Genomic DNA, 13,469 nt, shown 5'->3' on the forward strand with positions numbered 1-13,469 from the left:
AACCCGAAGCTATCATGGAATCAAAAATCACTTTTCATTGGCACGATTCAAGTCGAATTAGATTGGCAATTCTCCAAAAAAAACCCGAAGTTATCATGAAATCAAGAGCAACTTTTCATTGGCTCGATTCCAATCGAATTAGACTAGCATTTCGCCAAAAACGAACAAACTCAAAGTTATCATGAAATCAAAGAACAGTTTTCATTGGCTAGATTCCAATCGAATTGGACTAGCAATTCGCCAAAAATGAACAAACCCAAAGTTATCGTGAAATCAAAAACCACTTTTCATTAGCTCTATTCAAATCAAATTAGAATAGGAATTCGCCAAAAAGAATAAACCCAAAGTTATCATGAAATCAAAAGTCACTTTTCATTGGCTCGATTTCAATCGAATTGGACTAGCAATTCGCCAAAAAGAAAAAAACCCGAAGTTATCATGAAATCAAAGGCCAATGTTCATTGGCTCCATTCCAATCAAATTAGATTAGCAATTCGCCAAAAATGAACAAACCCGAACTTATCATGAAATTAAAAGCCGCTTTTCATTGGCTCGATTCCAACTGAATCAGACTAGCAATTCGCCAAAAACGAACAAACCCGAAGTTAACATGAAATCAAAAGCCACTTTTGATTGCCTGGATTCCATTAGAATTAGACAGGAAATTCGCCAATAATGATCAAACTTGAAGTTGTGATGAAATCAAAAGCCACTTATCGTTGGCTCGATTCCAATCGAATTCGACTAGCAATTCGCCAAAAATGAACAAATCGAAGTTAACATGGAATCAAAAACCACTTTTCATTGGCTCGATTCCAATCGAATTAGACTAGTAACTCGCCAAAAATGAACAAACTCGAAGTTATCATGGAATCAGAAACCATTTTTCATTGGCTCGATTCCAATCGAATTAGACTAATAATTCGCTAAAAACGAACAAACTAGAAATTACCATGAAGTAAAAAACCACTTTTCATTGGCTCGATTCCAATTGAATTAGACTAGCAATTCGCCAAAAACAAACAAACCTGAAGTTTTCATGAAATTAGAAACCACTTTTCATTTGCCCAATTCAAATCGAATTAGACTAGCAATTCGGCAAAAATGAACAAACCTGGAGTTATCTTGAAATCAAAAACACCTTTTCAATGACTTGATTCCAATCGAATTAGACTAGCAATTCTCAAAAAATGAACAAACCCGAAGTTATCATGAAATTAAAACCCGCTTTCCATTGGCGCGATTCCAATTGAATTAGACTAGCAATCCGCCAAAAATGACCAATCCTAAAGTTATCATGAAATCAAAAGCCACTTTTGATTGGCTGGATTCCAATCAAATTAGATAAGCAATTTGCCAAAAATAAACAAACTCAAAGTTATCATAAAATCAAAAACCACTTATCATTGGCTCGATTCCAATCGAATTAGACTTGCAATTCACCAAAAATGAACAAACCCGAAGCTATTGTAGAATCAAAAACCAATTTTCATTGGCTCAATTCCAATCGAATTAGACTAGTAATTCGCCAAAAATGAACAAACCAAAGTTATCATGAAATCAAAAGCCACTTTACATTGCCGCGATTCCAATCAAATTAGACGAGCAATTCGTCAAAAAATGAACAAACCGAAGTTAACATGAAATCAAACACCACTTTTCATTGGCTCAATTTCAATCGAATTAGACTATCTATCCACCAAAAATGAACAAACCCAAAGTTATCATGAAGTTAAAACCCACTTTTCATTGGCTCGATTCCAATCGAATTACACTAGCAATTCGTCTAAAACGAACAAACTCGAAGTAATCATGAAATTAAAAACCACTTTTCATTGGCTTGATTCTAATCGAATTAGACTAGCAATTCGCCAAAAATGAACAAACTCGAAGTTATCATGAAATCAAAAGCAACTTTTCATTGGCTCGATTCCAATCGAATTAGACTAGCATTTCGCCAAAAACGAACAAACTCAAAGTTATCATGAAATCAAAGAACACTTTTCATTGGCTCGATTCCAATCGAATTGGACTAGCAATTCGCCAAAAACGAACAAACCCGAAGTTATTGTGAAATCAAAAACAACTTTTCATTAGCTCTATTCAAATCAAATTAGAATAGGAATTCGCCAAAAAGAACAAACCCGAAGTTATCATGAAATCAAAAGACACTTTTCATTGGCTTGATTCCAATCGAATTGGACTAGCAATTCGCCAAAAAGAAAAAAACCCGAAGTTATCATGAAATCAAAGGCCAATGTTCATTGGCTCGATTCCAATCGAATTAGACTAGCAATTTGCCAAAAATGAACAAAGTCGAAGTTATCATGAAATTAAAAGCCGTTTTTCATTGGCTCGATTCTAATTGAATTCGACTAGTAATTCGCCAAAAATGAACAAACCCGAAGTTAACATGAAATCAAAAGCCATTTTTGATTGCCTGGATTCCAATAGAATTAGACTAGCAATTCGTCAAAAATGATCAAACTCGAAGTTATGATGAAATAAAAAAAACTTATCGTTGGCTCGATTCCAATCGAATTAGACTAGCGATTCCCCAAAAATGAACAAACCTGAAGCTATCATGGAATCAAAAACCGCTTTTCATTGGCTCGATTCCAATCGAATTAGACTAGCAATTCGCCAAAAATGAACAAACGGAAGTTATCTTGAAATCAAAAGCCACTTTTCATTGCCTTGATTCCAATCAAATTAGACTAGCAATTCGCCAAAAATGAACAAACCTAAGTTAACGTAAAATCAAACACCACTTTTCATTAGCTCTATTCGAATCTAATTAGACTAGCTATCCGCCAAAAACGAACAAACCCAAAGTTATCATGAAGATAAAAACCACTTTTCATTGGCTCGATTCCAATCGAATTACACCAGCAATTCGTCTAAAATGAATAAACCCGAAGTTATCATGAAATCAAAAACCACTTTTCATTGGCTCGATTCCAATCAAATTAGACTAGCAAGTCGCCAAAAATTAAAAATCCCAAAGTTATCATGTAATCAAAACCACCTTTTATTGGCTCGATTCCAATCGAATTAGACTAGCAATTCGCTAAAAACGAACAAACTCGAAGTTATCATGAAATCAAGAGGCACTTATCGTTCGCTCGATTCCAATCGAATTAGACTAGCAATTCGCCAAAAATGAACAACCCCGAAGCTATCATGGAATCAAAAACCACTTTTCGTTGGCTCAATTCCCTTCAAATAAGACTAGCAATTCGCCAAAAAATGAACAAACTGAAGTTATCATGAAATCAAAAGCCACTTTTCATTGGCTTGATTACAATCGAATTCGACTAGCAATTCGCTAAAAATGAACAAATCGAAGTTAACATGAAATCAAATACCACTTTTCATTGGCTCGATTCCAATCGAATTAGACTAGCTATCCGCCAAAAATGAACAACCTCGAAGTTATCAAGAAATTAAAAACCACTTTTCATTGGGTCGATTCCAATCGAATTAGACTAGCAATTCGCCTAAAATGAACAAACCCGAAGTTATCATGAAATCAAAAACCACTTTTTATTGGCTCGATTCCAATCGAATTAGACAAGCAATTCGCCAAAAATGAACAAATCGAAGTTACCATGTAATCTAATACCAATTTTCATTGGCTCGATTCCAATTGAATTAGACTAGCAATTCGCCAAAAACGAACAAACTCAAAGTAACCAAGAAATCATATACCACTTTTCATTGACTCGATTCCAATCGAATTAGACTAGCAATTCGCCAAAAAAAACAAACCAGAAGTTTTCATGAAATCAAAAACCAATTTCCATTGGCTCGATTCCAATGGGATTAGATTACCAATTCGGCAAAAATGAACAAACCTGAAGTTATCGTGAAATCAAAAACCCCTTTTCATTGACTCGTTTCCAATCGAATTAGACTAGCAATTCGCCAAAAATGAACAAATCGAAGTTATCATGAAATCAAAAGCCACTTTTCATTCGCTCTTTTCCAAACGAATTAGACTAGTAATTCGCGAAAAATGAAAAAACCCGAAGTTATCTAGAAATCAACAGCCACTTTTTCATTGGCTCGATTCCAATCGAATTAGACTAGCAATTCGCCAAACATGAACAAACTCGAAGTTATCATGAAATCAAAAGCCACTTTTCATTGGCTTGATTCCAATTGAATTAGGCTAGCTATCGGCTAAAAATGAAAAAACCCAAAGTATCGTGAAATTAAAAACCACTTTTCATTGGCGCAATTCCAATCGAATTAGACTAGCAATTCGGCAAAAAACGAACAAATCGGAAGTTATCATGGAATCAAAAACCACTTTCTATCAGCTCGATTCCAATCGAATTAGAGTAGCAAAAACGAACAAACTGAAGCTATCATGAAATCAAAAGCCACTTTTCATTGGCTTGTTTCCAATTGAATTAGACTAGCAATTCGCCAAAAATGAACAAATTGAAGTTATCATGAAATCAAATACCACATTTCATTGGCTCGATTCCAATCGAATTATTCTAGCAATTTGCCAAAAATGAACATACCCGAAGTTATCATGAAATCGAAAACCACTTTTCATTGGCTCGATTCCAACCGAATTAGACTAGTAATTCGCCAAAAATGAAAAAAACCACAAGTTATCGTGAAATAAAAAGCCACTATTCATTGGCTCGATTCCAATTGAAGTAGACTAGCAATTCTCCAAAAACGAACAAACTCGAAGTTACCATGAAATAAAAAACAACTTTTTCTTGGCTCGATTCCAATTGTATTAGACTAGCAATTCGCCAAAAACGAACAAACCCGAAGTTATCATGAAATCAAAAGCTACTTTTCATTGGCTCGATTCCAACCGAATTAGGCTAGCAATTCGCCAAAAATGAACAAACCGAAATTATCATGAAATCAAAAACCACTTTTCAAGGACTTGATTCCAATTAAATTAGACTAGCTATTTGTAAAAAATGAACAAACCTGAAGTTATCATGAAATTAAAAACCACTTTTCAGTTGCTCAATTCCAAACAAATTAGACTAGTAATTTGCCAAAAAATGAACTAACCCGAAGATACATGGAATCAAAAACATCTTTTCATTGGTTCGATTCCAATCGAATTAGACTGGCAATTCGCCTAAAAAATCGAAGTTATCATGAAATCGAAAACAACCTTTCATTGGCTCGATTCCAATCGAATTAGACTAGCTGTCTGCCAAAAACGAACAAACCCGAAGTTATCATGAAATTAAAAACCACTTTTCATTGGCTTGATTCCAATCGAAATAGACTTGCCATTCGGCAATAACGAACAGACCCAAAGTTATCATGGAATCAAAAATAACTTTTCATTGGCTCGATTCCAATCGAATTAGATTAGCAATTCGCCAAAAACGAACAAACTAAAGTTATCATGAAATCAAAAGCCACTTTTAATTGGCTCGATTCCAATCGAATTAGACTAGTAATTCACCAAAAACGAACAAATCGAAGTTACCATGAAATCAAATACCACTTTTCATTGGCTCGATTCCAATCAAATTAGACTAGCAATTCGCCAAAAACAAACAAATCGAAGTTACCATGAGATCAAATACCACTTTTCAATGGCTTGATTCCAATCGAATTAGTCAAGTAATTCGCCAAAAACGAACAAACTTGAAGTTACCATGAAATAAAAAATCACTTTTCATTGGCTCGATTCCAATCGAATTCGACTAGCAATTTGCCAAAAACGAACAAAATCGATGTTTTTTATTGACTCGTTTCCAATCGAATTAGACAAGCAATTCTCCAAAAACAAACAAATCGATGTTATCATGAAATCAAAATCCACATTTTCAATGGCTCGATTCCAATCAAATTAGACTAACAATTCGCCAAAAATGAAAAAACCCGAAGTTATCATGAAATCAAAAGCCACTTTTCATTGTCTCGATTCCAATCGAATTGGACTAGAAATCTGCTAAAAACGAACAAACCCGAAGTTATCATGAAATTAAAAACCACTTTTCATTTGCTCAATCCCAATCGAATTAGACTAGCAATTCAGCAAAAACGAACAAACCCGAAGTTATCATGGAATCAAAAACCACTTTTAATTGGCTCCATTCCAATCGAATTAGACAAGCAATTCGCCAAAAATGAACAAACGAAGTTATCATGAAATCAAAAGCCACTTTTCATTGGCCCGATTCCAATCGAATTAGATTAGCAATTCACCAAAAATGAACAAACCGAAGTTATCATGAAATCAAATACAACTTTTCACTTGCTCGATTCCAATCTAATTAGACTAGGCAATTTGACAAAAACGAACAAACCCGAAGTTATCGTGAAATCGAAAAGCAATTTTCATTGGGTCGATTCCAATAGAATTAGACAAGTAATTCGCCAAAAATGAACAAACCGAAGTTGTCATGAAATCAATAGCCACTTTTCATCGGCTCGATTCCAATCTAATTAGATTAGCAATTCGCCAAAAATGAACAAACCGAAGTTATCATGAAATCAAATACAACTTTTCACTGGCTCGATTCCAATCATATTAGACTAGGCAAATCGACAAAAACGAACAAACCCGAAGTTATCGTGAAATCGAAAAGCAATTTTCATTGGTTCGATTCCAATCGAATTAAATTAGTAATTCGTGAAAAACGAAAAAACCAGAAGTTATCATAAAATCAAAAGCCACTATTCATTGGCTCGATTCCAATCGAATTAGACTAGCAATTCGCCAAAAACAAACAAACTCAAAATTACCATGAAATCAAAAACCACTTTTAGTTGGCTCGATTCCAATCGAATTACACTTGCAATTCGCCAAAAATAAACAAACATGAAGTTATCATGAATCAAAAACCACTTTTTATTGGCTCGATTACAATCGAATTAGACTAGCAATTCAGCAAAAATGAACAAACCCGAAGTTATCGTGAAATCAAAAACCACTTTTCATTGGATCGATTCGAATCGAGTTAGACTAGCAATTCGGCAAAACAGAACATACCTGAAGTTATCGTGAAATCAAAAACACCTTTTTATTTACTCGATTCCAATCGAATTAGACTAGCAATTCACCAAAAACGAACAAACCCGAAGTTATCATGAAATTAAAAGCCGTTTTTCATTGGCTCGATTCCAATCGAATTAGACTAGCAATTCGTAAAAAATGAACAAACCTGAAGTTATCATGAAATCAAAAGTTACTTTTCATTGGCTTGATTCCAACCGAATTAAACAAGCAATTCGCTCAAAAGGAACAAACCGAAGTTATCATGAAATCAAAAACCACTTTTCATTGACTCTACTCCAATCAACTTAGACTAGCTATCCGTCAACAGCGAACAAACCTGACGTTATCATCAAATTAAAAACCACTTTTCATTTGCTTGATTCTAAACGAATTAGACTAGCAATTCGCCAAAAACGAACAAACCCGAAGCTATCATGGAATCAAAAATCACTTTTCATTGGCTCGATTCCAATCAAATTAGACTCGCAATTTGCCAAAAACGAACCAACCCGAAGTTATCATGGAATCAAAAGCAACTTTTCGTTTGCTCGATTCCAATCGAATTAGACTAGCTATCCGCCAAAAACGAACAAGCCCAAAGTTATTATGAAATGAAAAATCACTTTTCATTGGCTCGATTCCAATCAAATTAGACTAGCAATTAGGCAAGAACGAACAAATCCGAAGTTATCATGGAATCAAAAACCACTTTTCATTGGCTCGACTCCAATCGAATTAGACTAGCAATTCCCCAAAAATGAATAAACTGAAGTTATCATGAAATCAAAAGCAACTTTTCATTGGCTCAATTCCAATCGAATTAGACTAGCAATTCGCCAAAAATGAACAAACCGAAGTTATCATAAAATCAAATGCCACTTTTCATTGGCTCAATTCCAATTGAATTAGACTAGCAATTCGCCAAAAATGAACAAACTCGAAGTTACCATGAAATCAAAAACACTTTTCATTTGCTCGATTCTAATCGAATTAGACTAGCAATTCGGCAATAGCGAACAAACTCGAAGTTATCGTGAAATCAAAAATTCCTTTTCATTGACTCGATTCTAATCGAATTAGACAAGCAATTCGTAAAAAAGAACAAACCCGAAGTTATCATGAAATTAAAAGCCACTTTTCATTGGCTCGATTCCAATCAAGTTAGAATAGCAATTTACCAAAAATGAACAAACCCGAAGTTATCATGAAATCAAAAGCCACTTTTCATTTGCTCGATTCCAATCGAATTAGACTAGCAATTCGGCAAAAATGAACAAACACGAAGTTATCATGGAATCAAAAACCACTTTTAATTGGCTCAAATCCAATCGAATTAGACTAGTAATTCGCCAAAAATAAACAAACTGAAGTTATCATAAAATCAAAAGCCACTTTTCATTTGCTCGATTCCAATCGAATTAGACTAACAATTCGCCAGAAACAAACAAATCGAAGTTATCATGAAATCAAATACAACTTTTCACTGGCTCGATTCCAATCTAATTAGACTAGCAATTCGTCAAAAACAAACAAACTCGAAGTTGTTATGAAATTGAAAACCACCTTTCATTGGGCCAATTCCAATCGAATTAGACTAGTAATTCGCGAAAAACGAAAAAACCAAAAGTTATCATGAAATCAAGGGCCACTATTCATTGGCTAGATTCCAATCGAATTAAACTAGCAATTTGCCAAAAAATGAACAAACTCGACGTTACCATGAAATCAAAAACTACTTTTAGTTGGCTCAATTCCAATCAAATTAGACTAGCAATTCGCCAAAAATAAACAAACATGAAGTTTTCATGAAATCAAAAACCACTTTTCATTGGCTCAATTCCAATCGAATTAGACTAGTAATTCATCAAAAATGAACAAACCCGAAGTTATCATGAAATCAAAAACAACTTTTCATTGGATCGATTCGAATCGAGTTAGACTAGCAATTCGGCAAAAATGACATACCCGAAATTATCGTGAAATCAAAAACACCTTTTTATTGACTCGATTCCAATCGAGCTAGACTAGCAATTCGCAAAAAACGAACAAACCAGAAGTTATCATGAAATTAAAAGCCGCTTTTCATTGGCTCGATTCCAATCGAACTGGACTAGCAATTCACCCAAAATGAACAAACCCGAAGTTATCATGAAATTAAAAGCTACTTTTCATTGGCTCGATTCCAACCGAATTTGACAAGTAATTCGCTAAAAAGGAACAAACCGAAATTATTGTGAAATCAAAAACCACTTTTCATTGACTCTATTCCAATCAACTTAGACTAGCAATCCGTCAAAAGAGAACAAACCCGAAGTTATCATGAAATTAAAAGCCACTTTTCATTGGCTCGATTACAATCAAATTAGACTAGCAATTCACCAAAAACGAACAAACCGTAGTTATCATAAAATAAAATAAAAAGACTCTCAATTAGCCAAAAAGAACAAAACGAAGTTATCATGAAACCAAATACAACTTTTCACTGGCTTGATTCCAATCGAATTAAACTAGCAATTCGTCAAAAGCGAACAAACCCGAAGTTATCATAAAATCGAAAACCACTTTTCATTGGGTCGATTCCAATCGAATTAGACTGGTAATTCGCCAAAAATGAAAAAATCAGAAGTTATATTGAAATCAAAAGCCACTATTCATTGGCTCGATTCCAATCGAATTAGACTAGTAATCGGTTAAAAAAGAAGAAACTCGAAGTTGCGATGAAATCAAAAACCACTTTTCGTTGGCTCGATTCCAATCGAATTAGACTTGCCATTCGCCAAAAACGAACAATCACGAAGTTATCATGAAATCGAAAACCACTTTTCATTGACTTGATTCCTATCAAATTAGACTCGCAATTCGTCAAAAATTGACAAATCGAAGTTATCATGAAATCAAATACCACTTTTCATTAGCTCGATTCCAATCCAATTAGACTAGCAATTTAGCAAAAATGATCAAACCCAAAGTTATCATGGAATCAAAAACCACTTTTTCATTGGCTCGATTCCAGTCGAATTAGACTAGCAATTTGCCAAAAACGAACAAATCGAAGTTATCAAGAAATCAAATACCACTTTTCGTTGGCTCGATTCCAACCGAATTAGACTAGCAAGTCGTCTAAAATGAAAAAATCAGAAGTTATCGTGAAATCAAAAACCACTTTTCATTAGCTTGATTCCAGTCGAGTTTGACTAGCAATTTGCCAAAAACGAGCAAAAACCCCTTTTTATTGACTCGATTATAATCGAATTAGACAAGCAATTTGCCAAAAATGAACAAACTTGAAGTTATCCGGAAATTATAAGCCACATTTCATTGGCACGGTTCCAATCAAATAAGACTAGCTATCCGTCAAAAACGAACAACCCTGAAGTTATCATGAAATTAAAAACCACTTTTCATTGGCTCGATTCCAATCGAATTAGACTAGCAATTCGCCAAAAATGAACAAACCCGAAGCTATCATGGAATCAAAAACCACTTTTCATTGGCTCGATTCCAATCGAATTAGACTAGCAATTCGCCAAAAACGAACAACCCTGAAGTTATCATGAAATTAAAAACCACTTTTCATTGGCTCGATTCCAATCGAATTAGACTAGCAATTCGCCAAAAATGAACAAACCCGAAGCTATCATGGAATCAAAAACCACTTTTCATTGGCTCAATTCCAATCGAATTAGACTAGCAATTCACTAAAAATGAAAAAAACCTGAAGTTATCTTGAAATCAAACACCACTTTTGATTGGCTGAATTCCAATCGAATTAGACTAGCAGTTCGCCAAAAATGAACAAACTTGAAGTTATCGCGAAATCAAAAACCACTTATCGTTGGCTCGATTCCAATCGAATTAGACTAGCAATTCGCCAAAAATGAACAAACCTGAAGTTATCGTAAAATTAAAAGTCATTTTTCATTGGCTCGATTCCAATCGAATTAGACTAGCAATTCACCAAAAATGAACAATCCCGAAGTTATCATGAAATCAAAAGCTACTTTTCATTGGCTCGATCCCAATCGAATTAGACTAGCACTTCGCCAAAAATGAACAAACGGAAGTTATCATGAAATCAAAAACCACTTTTTATTGATTCGATTCCAATCAAAATCGACCAGCTATCCGTCAAAAATGAACGAACCCGAAGTTATCATGAAATAAAAAACCACATTTCATTTGCTTGATTCCAAACGAATTAAACTAGCAATTCGCCAAAAATGAACAAACCCCAAGCTATCATGGAATCAATAACCACTTTTCATTGGCTTGATTCTAATCGAATTAGACTAGCAATTCGCAAAAAATGACCAAACCCAAAGTTATCGTGAAATAAAAAGCAACTTTTCATTTGCTCTATTTCAATCGAATTAGACTAGCTATCTGCAAAAGACGAACAAACCCAAATTTATGATGAAATTAAAAACCACTTGTCATTGGCTCGATTCTAATCGAATTAGACTAGCAGTTCGGAAAAAACGAACAAACCCGAAGTTATCATGGAATCAAAAACCAGTTTTCACTGGCTCGATTCCAATCGAATTAGACTAGCAATTCGCCAAAAATGAACAAACCCGAAGTTATCATAAAATTAAAAGTCGTTTTTCATTGGCTCGATTCCAATCGAATTAGACTAGCAATTCACCAAAAATGAACAATCCCGAAGTTATCATGAAATCAAAAGCTAATTTTCATTGGCTCGATCCCAACCGAATTAGACTAGCACTTCACCAAAAATGAACAAACGAAAGTTATCGTGAAATCAAAAACCACTTTTCATTGATTCGATTCCAATCAAATTCGACCAGCTATCCGTCAAAAATTAACAAACCCGAAGTTATCATGAAATTAAAAACCACATTTCATTTGCTTGATTCCAAACGAATTAGACTAGCAATTCTCCAAAAATGAACAAACCCCAAGCTATCATGGAATCAATAACCACTTTTCATTGGCTCGATTCTAATCGAATTAGACTAGCAATTCGCAAAAAATGAACAAACCCAAAGTTATCGTGAAATAAAAAGCAACTTTTCATTTGCTTTATTCCAATCGAATTTGACTAGCTATCCGCAAAAAACGAACAAACCCGAATTTATCATGAAATTAAAAACCACTTGTCATTGGCTCGATTCTAATCGAATTAGACTAGCAATTCGGAAAAAAACGAACAGACCCGAAGTTATCATGGAATGAAAAACCACTTTTCACTGGCTCGATTCCAATCGAATTAGACTAGCAATTTGCCAAAAATGAACAAATCGAAGTTATCAAGAAATCAAATACCACTTTTCATTGGCTCGATTCCAATCAAATTAGACTAGCAATTCGCCAAAAATAACAAACTTGAAGTTACCAAGAAATCAAACACCAATTTTCATTGGCTCGATTCCAATCGAATTAGACTAGCAATTCGGCAAAAATGAATAAACACGAAGTTATCGTGAAATCAAAAACCACTTTTCATTGACTCGATTCCAATCGAATTAGACTAGCAATTTGCCAAAAATGAACAAATCAGAAGTTATCATGAAATTAAAAGACACTTTTCATTGGCTCAATTCCAATAGAATTAGACTAGCAATTTTCCAAAAATAAACAAACCAGAAGTTATCATGAAATCAAAAACCACTTTTCATTGGCTCGATTCCAATCGAATTGGACTAGCAATTCGCCAAAAACGAAACTGAAGTTATCAAGAAATCAAATACCACTTTTCATTGGCTCAATTTCAATACAATTAGACTAGCAATTCGCCAAAAATAAACAAACTCGAAGTTACCATTAAATCAAAAACCACTTTTCATTGGCTCGATTTCAATCGAATTAGATAAGCAATTCGGCAAAAATGAACAAACCCAAAGTTATCGTGAAATCAAAAAGCCCTTTTCATTGACTCGATTCCAATCGAATTAGACTAGCAATTTGCCAAAAATGAAGAAACCCGAAGTTATCATGAAATTAAAAATCATTTTTCATTGGCTCGATTCTAATAAAATTAGGCTAGCTATCCGTGAAAAACGAACAAACCCGATGTTATCATGAAATTAAAAATCACTTTTCATTTGCTCAATTCCAATCGAATTAGAGTAGCAATTCACCAAAAAGAACAAACCGAAGCTATCATGGAATTAAAAACCACTTTTCATTGGCTCGATTCCAATCGAATTAAACTAATAATTCGCCAAAAATGAAAAAAACCAGAAGTTATCATGAAATCAAAAACCACTTTTGATTGGCATGATTCCAATCGAATTAGACTATTAATTTACCAAAAATGAACAAACTCGAAGTTTTCATGAAATTAAAAACCATTTATCGTTGGAATCGAATTAGACTAGCAATTCGCCAAAAACGAAGAAACCCGAAACTATCATTGGTTCGATTCCAAATGAGTTGGACTAGCAATTCGCTAAAAATTAACAAATCGAAGTTATCATGAAATCAAAAGCTACTTTTCATTGGCTCG

The sequence above is a fragment of the Olea europaea genome, chromosome 8, assembly GCF_002742605.1.
Source record: "Olea europaea var. sylvestris chromosome 8, O_europaea_v1, whole genome shotgun sequence".
Lineage (NCBI taxonomy): Eukaryota > Viridiplantae > Streptophyta > Magnoliopsida > Lamiales > Oleaceae > Olea > Olea europaea.